This window comes from Pongo pygmaeus, chromosome 13 (assembly GCF_028885625.2).
Source record: "Pongo pygmaeus isolate AG05252 chromosome 13, NHGRI_mPonPyg2-v2.0_pri, whole genome shotgun sequence".
Lineage (NCBI taxonomy): Eukaryota > Metazoa > Chordata > Mammalia > Primates > Hominidae > Pongo > Pongo pygmaeus.
In genome coordinates this window covers 76726765-76734661 of record NC_072386.2, presented here as the reverse complement: position 1 = coordinate 76734661, position 7897 = coordinate 76726765, and the positions used below count along the sequence as shown (strand labels likewise).

The window sequence follows — 7897 nt, the reverse complement described above, 5'->3', positions numbered from 1 at the left end:
CATAAATACCACTGACTCCTATTTTTTTAATCACACTCTGGTGTCAACCAATCTCTTCTGTCCTCCATCTTCTCTGAAATGATTCAAAGCACATTGCTGCAAGTGAGTTACTGTAAATTGTCTCTTATTTGTTAAAACAGGATTGAATACAATTCTATAATTAGACAGCAGGTTTTTTTTGTTTTTTTTTTTGAAGGGAGACATGACTTTATTAGAAAAATAAAAAACAACTGAGGTGATGGGTTGGTCTTCAGCGGATGCCTTGGTGGATGAGGCTGCTTTTGACTGCGCTGGCCTTCTCCCGCTCCCGCCGCCACGCAGGGTCCAACTCAAAACAGTGCCATAGCCTCAGGGTCTCATCTGCTGCTGTGGATGCTACTGTGGCCCCATCTGGGCTCATGGTCAGACTCAGGACCCTGGATGTGTGACCTTTGAGTTCAGCCACCTTGGCCATTGTTGGGTACTTCCAAAAGACCAGCTGGTTCTGTGCAAAGCCATGGCCTGAGATGAGCTCCTTGTAGTGGGGAGACCAGAGGATGGAGCACACCTGGGAAAGGGCATCTACGGCACTCAGACAGGCCCCAGAGCACACGTTCCAGATGCAAGTGTGTTGATCACTGGTGCCCCCTCCTGTTGCCAGGACATTGGACTGCCAGGGACACCATGCTACGGCCTTGACAGCCCCTTGATGCTGGGTGAATGTCTGCAGAGGAACCCAGCCACCCTCTCCAAGAGCACTAGGCCACACATTGACCAAGTTATCATTGCCACCACTGGCCAAATGTCGTCCATTTGGGGCTCAGTGCAGCCCACACACTTCCTGGCTGTGGCCACTCAGTGTGGCCACATGGTGTTCTGCTACCTGAACATCATGGTGGTGGATGTGGCCAGAATGTGAACCACTGGACAGGATGTAGCTGTTCCAGCTTAGGGAGCCCACTCGGGCAGAGTGACTGGTCATATTTCGAAGCTGTTTCTGCTGCTGCACATCCCATAGCTGCACCTCAGCACTGCTGATGCCCACAGCCAAGTAGTTGCCCTCTTTGATCCAGGCCACAGAGGATACATATTCCCCAGGCTGCTCCATTTGCAAAAGCTGCAGGATGTCACCAGAGCTTGCGCTCCATGGGTACACACTGTTGTCCAGTGCCACGGCCAGTAAATTCCCAGAGCTCCTATCCACAAGGTACAGGTAGTAGTCATTTCAGATTTCAGGGGCATCCAGGATATGGTCTGGCAGGGAAGGAATGTAATGGCAGGCCTTCTGGCTGGAGCCAGGAGTGGCCTTTTGGCTGTACAGTACTTTCAGTCTGTTCTGGTAACCCTCTGGCGCATTTTGTGGTTTTCCACTGAGCCGAAGGATCTTGGCTTCTTCTACATCAAAACCGTTCAGGTTCAAAGTCCAGGCTTTCTGATGTTCCTTCTTGGTGGGCGTCTGGCTGTTTTCAGGCTGGTTCTCCTTGCTCAGGAGGAAGCTGGCCACCTCCATCTGGTCAGCACTGCGATGGGGGATATAGCGGTCACCGCCAGGTTTGCTAGGAGTGGTCTGTACCTTGGAACTGGATTTGCCAGGAGTTCGGCCCGGAGTCCTGCCGGCGCTGTGGGATCGGCTGGCGGCCCGCATGGGTGAGGGGGCCGGGCCTGCGGCTTCCTTGGCTTTGCGCTGCCAGGGCGCAGGGAGTGCATTGGGGATGGGTGCATCCAGCTGAAGCAGCGAGTGCAGGTCACTCTCGAACGCGAATTGTGTCATGGAAGCACCCGCAGGGGAAGAGGTCCTCGCAGTTGGTGCCTACGGAGCCCGTGCCCTCCGGAGCAAGTTGCCGTTCCGACCCTAGACAGCAGTTTTTAAAAGCATCAAAAAAAAAAAAAAAAAAAAAAAACCAGAAAAACAGGCAATAAGTGAATATCATTGTCAGCTCCATTGCTTCACTATCAAATGGTTTTCAGCCACAGCTTATTCATGACGGTGCAGACACTGTTTTGAACATAAATAAATTATATTTAGGTACCACAGTACAAAAATCTTGAATATGTTTGAAATATACACAAAAATATAAAACAAAGGATGATATTATGATAGACACATACATGTGTATATTCACATACACATGTATATATATGTTCATTCATGTACATTTCTATGTGTGTATATAAATATGCGTACATTTTTGTATATATACATAAATGTATGAGCACCAATATTTTCTCTCTGTCTCTCAGGGAACATTCCTATATGACTATTTTTTAAAAATCCTGGTTAAAGAATATATTTTCTACCTTGCAATATGTTACAATTGAAAGTGAGCGTTGTTAACATAATAGAAGACAATAATTCTACAGAGAACATCTAAACCATTCACACGAACAGCAACTAATACCCATGAATGAACAAACAAATAAGATATGTACACTATTTATGTATGATGGTTTATTTCATACTTAGAGGTTCTGTATAAGAAAAAGCACAGGAGGAAAAAGGCTTTTCATATTCAGGAACATCTTGATACTTCAAGAAATATGTGAAGGAAAGAGAGGAAGGAGTGGGCCAAACATCTCTGGGATGAAATTTCTGGCATGAAAGAGTGCGGGTGAAGACCTGATGTTGTGAGTGAAAAAACACATGAAAGTATAATGCAAACACCAGATGGCTTGCAGAGAGAGAGAGAGATTTCATAGGTCCTAGGAAGAGACGGGACATTTGCAGGATACTGACAGCCCATCATCTTTCTAGAATATTGAGAAAAATTCAAGTTTTAACCTATATTTGTTCTTTATAGAGTCCCTTTACGTAATTCTGCTTTAAAACAATTCTTCCAGAAGGAATAAATGCAATTTATTTGCTATCCAGTAGAGCTGCAGGGATTTCCATCAGTGACTTCTTCCTTTGAGAATAATTATCTCGGAAGTTAAAGAGTACAGACATCATGGCATATGAAGATGCCTCAAGGGCTTTGCAGGAAAAGTGAGTTTGCACAACAGCAACAGACAGCATCAGAAGTGGCCCTTTGAAACAGGAACAGGATTGGGAATTCCAAGTCAAATTTTTCTGCTCCTAAACCTTATAAACCTTTCTTCTCTGTGCTATTTGCTCCCCATCTTTGGTCCCCAGTGAAGATGTCCATCCTTTTACCCTAAGGCATTCTTGAAATTTATTTTTGGAAGCAGTCTTCCTTCTCTCTGGCTCTAATCCTCTCTTTCTTCCCTATTAGAGTCCAACCAGGATGGCGACTTGACTGGGTTTTACAGTTTCATTGATATGCATGAGCTCTATCAAACTTTTGGGAGTTTTTCTGAAATGTTTACATGGAAGGCACCTGGAGCCCATTGAATTTCCCTCTTCAGATGTTTAAGTTTTCTTCTGTCTTGGTGGCTACTGCCTCCTTCTCACTTTCTGCCTTAGGTCAAGATAAATGAGTTTTCCACCAAGAAAGCCATATGGATCTCTGAGGTTTTGAACTCTAACCAATGCTATCTCATTGATTGCCTTTGGGTTTCAGGGTCTTATTTTACGTCAGCCTCAGCCTCTCTCTTCTGCAGTTCCATATCCACATGAGCTACAAGAGTCCCATGTAGGTCCCTTCCTCTGCTAATAACTGTCTCATCGTACTGCTTCTGTATTCACTTCAGAGATAGAGGATGAAATGGTAGAAACTTTTGGCAAACTTTTAACCAGAGAATGGCTTACATGGGAATTAATTATGCACTTGTTCATTTTACTCTATAGAACAATCCCATCTGTATTGGATCTGTATGTTCCATCTCCCATGCAAAAGAAGCACCCTACAAAGATACCTTCAGTCCAGGCACAGTGGCTCACACCTGTAATCCCAGAACTTTGGGAGCCTGAGTGGGGAGGATCGTTTGAGCCCAGGAGTTCGAGACTAGTCTGGGCAACAAAGAGAGACCCTGTTTCTAAAACAAAAACAAAAACAAAGATCTTTTCAGAGCCTGTTTAGTCTTTGGTCCTGGTTTAGATATAGGTATATAGAGAGAGCTATTTGAGTAATCAATTCCCAATATGGTATGATTTGAGCATTTGGAGAGGTCTTCTTTACATATCATAGTCCTTAGATTATTACCAATAAATATTTTTCTTTTGGGGTTAACATTACAGTAATAATATATTTTGAATCTAAAATTTGTATGGAGACACAGGACACAGAATATATAATGCTCAAAAAATGTAATGCTCAATGAAGTGAATGTCTCTATCATATTCTTTTTTGTTGTTGTTGTTTTTACATAGATGAGGCCTTCCTATATTGTCCAGGCTGGTCTCAAACACCTAGCTTTGCCTCATTATGTGCCAGGAAAACAGGCCTGAGCCACTGAGACTCTCAATATATTATTAAAATATGAACAAATTACTTGAAGTGGTACCCCTCAAAATAATATGTCATTTTCACTTTAATGTAAATTAGTCTTACTATAAAATCACTTTCCTGCTTTCAACAAGTTGCAATGTAAGACGGGACATTTTCTGAAATGGAGAGAAGATAAACATGAAGTAAGAAGCTTTGTCCCCAGCAGGCTTTTCCTGGCAGAAAATATGGACATCTGGGTGGTGTCATAGTCAGGAGGCCAGGAGGAAGGATTTGCCAAAATAGGTAAACTGGACAGTGCATGAAAACTGGTGCCTTTGCTGCTATGGGCCATCATCCTGTTGATAGTGAGGTACCAAGAGAAGTGCTGATGGTAAAGCCCTGTGTCCTCCCCATCCATGATCTTGGCCGAAAGCATTAACCTCCGAAGAGTCTCGGTGCTTTTAGAGACTTCCTGGTCTGAAGTGACTGCCTGTTGTGGACAAAAGCCGAAAACAAAGAACATAAAAACAAACTAAAAAGGTCAGTTGCTCAAGGATCTAGACAACTAGCCAACACCTCCACAAACAAACGGGAGCTTAATAGACTTTGCAAAATTACTTTTTTTCCAGTTCTTTCTTTTTTTTGCTTATTTAATAAAGTTGAAAATACAATGCAGTTCTGCGAAGCATTTTTTTTTCTTTCATTGTGTCATTTACTGCTTTGCTTAAGGGGGAAAAGTCTTTTATACTCTTGCCAAAAAAGAAGCAGGGGAGGACTAAGAAGGAATGTTTTATTTGGGATTCCTGTCTGTATCCGTCAAAATGAAAGAATTGGCAAGATGATATTGAAATAATGGTGGATAGTCTTGCTGGCCTCATTTTGGACACTTTCTTGAAAAGGCTGTTTATTAGATTATGCAAAGCTCTTAAAAATTCAAAGAACTCTTACTTTGACAAAACATTTTTCCATCATCTGGTTAGAATTTCTGGGCCAGTTAGCTCAGATCTACTGTTTCCTCCCCATGTGTTCTGCAAACCATTGGGGGAGAGGGTCATTATTTCGCAGGAGTCAGGAATGAGATGCAATTATGGGGCCTGTGGACAGGAGAGATGATATCTTCTCCCAAGCTCACTAGCATAGAAGGCCACTTGTCTACATTCAGGAGTCGCTGATTGAATTTGGCCTGGTATATCCTACAAGTGCCTTATCAGCCAACTCTCCTCTTCTGTTTATTTAGAAAGAAACCATTGTGTTATGTGGTTATTCTTATGAGGCCTGCAGAACAAGTGCTGCCTTTGACATGCTGAGTGTGCAGTGTACACATATGCCCTTGTCTATGAGTTCACATGCATGCAAACACGCACACAGCCCCAAATGCCCTCCTGCTTGGTATGAAGGGGAAAGCCTCAGACGGAGGCCTGCATCTCTGTAATTCAAGCAGATGGATTTGGAGCTGGCCAGAGGGTTTCCTCTCCTCCCTCTCTTCCTTAATATCTTGGGGGTCAGTTTATATTCAGAAATCCAGCGTATAAGAATGCTGGAATAGCTGCAATTTGGGGTAATTTGCCTGGGTTTGCATTTGTGCTTTCTTTGGCCTAATCTGCTTGAGACCTGAACTCAGGCTGGCTGCCAGCATTCACAAAGCATGTGGGCACCAGACTGATTGACCTCTATTTCTGTCAACCGAAAATGCCATCCCTCCCACTCCTTTAGCCTCTCACCCCAGGAAAAGTCATATACTGAACCTACTTGCCTGAAAATAAATTAAAATTTTCAGTAAATAAAGAAAGTAGATGTACCCATTTTCACACTTATCCCTCATTCTCCAAAGATGGAAACGTGTTAACAAAAGAAATGTGTCATCTAAAAGGGAAATCAATACCGGGCCAAAATTCATTCTCATTTATCAGAAGAGAGTTCACTTAGAAGGAAATATTCAGACACGTATTGACATGTCTACTGAGCAGCTCCCATCCTCAAGCAGCCTTGGGAATTCCAGACAAAGTTTCCTGGACCTTATTTAACTTGAGAAAGGGAGAGGGATGCATGTACAGTGTACTCTCATACAAGACAGCATGAAAGGACATAGATCTATTTTAGAGATAAAAGCAATCTGTACAGAGAGGGGATTCAGTTTGTTCTGGGAGTTGGGGAAGGAAGGTTCATGGAGGAGTCCCCTTCTAAACTGAAACTCTCTTCTACAGGAACATACTGTGCACAGACATGGAATAGTTAATGGGAGCACTACTTTCACTTTCCAGGTGTGAATTGAAAAATGCCACACACACACACACACACACCTGTATAAATATATATGTATGTGGTATGTGTGCACATGTATATATGTATTCCTATGTGCGTGTATATATGTAAATGTACATATATAGGGAGTGAGAAATTGTTGGGTTTTTTAAATGCTATCTTTAAAATGGTATCTCTTTTAAATTGTTGAAGCATTGTGATAAATTTAGGAGACGTTAAACAACACTTAATTTATGGAGATATAGGCATATATGCCATTATTGGTCAGGTTTATATCTACTTACTGATAGAATAGACATAATTTTCCACAGTGCTTATAGCTATATGTGATAAGAAAAATTGTTGTCTTTCTATTAATTTTAGTATTTTTTCTTTCAGCAACGCTACTACAGCGGTGCTCTACCTTACCTTCAAATAATATGTCTGGAAACACTGGTGGGATTTCTGGCAGACAGTAGCTATATCTGAGGTTCATATGTGGCAGCTGCACAACCAGCCCAGTGCAGCCTGTGGTGGTAGAGCATGACTTCCCTCGTTTGAATCCTGGCTCTACCTTGTTCACACTGCCTGATCCTGTAGTTACTTTAAGCTTTAATTTTCTTCTCTGTAAAATAAAGATCATGACTAGGCCTACCTCTTGGGATTGTTACAAGTCTTTAGTGGGATGATAAGGTCAGCCCAACATATCTGTGGGTTCTGCATCCAAGAATTAAATTATCTGGGGATGGAAAATATTTGGAAAAAAATAACAGTACAACAAGAGGAAATAATATAAATAAAATACCAATATAGTATAACAATTAATTATATTGCATTTACATTGTATTGGGTATTATAAGTAATCTAGAAATTATTTAAAACATACAGGAGGATATGCATAGGTTATACCCAAATTTATTCATTTTATATCAGGGACTGGAGCTTCAGCAGATTTTGGTATCTTGGAGGTGTGTGGAGGGTGGGGGAGTGAGGAAGTGGTCCTGGAACCAATCCCCCATGGATACTGAAGGATAACAGTATATACTAAACATATTGCACAATCCTTGGTACAGAGAAAGCATTCTAAAAATGTTATCTATCATCATATACAGAGTGTAATAAATACTTGGACACACAGTACACAACTTAGACAACATAATTATGATTTCCTTAGAATTGTTTTATTTTACTTTTCTAACCTGAAAGTACAATTAAATTACTAGAATATCATAGAGAAAGCAATTGACCAACACTTTCTTTTATATGTATAGTATTGACTTTATTTCCAGTTCTGCTGTGATTCAAGTCCTGCTAATTCAAGGGCAGGGAGATTGGTAAAGGCTGGGCAAAGG

At 41.7% G+C, this 7897-nt stretch overlaps 1 pseudogene; it reads right to left on the bottom strand.

Moving 5' to 3' along the window:
* Positions 1-203: 203 nt before the first annotated feature.
* LOC129044597 (cell division cycle protein 20 homolog) lies at positions 204-1805 on the bottom strand (annotated as a pseudogene).
* Between the last annotated feature and the right edge of the window lie 6092 nt (positions 1806-7897).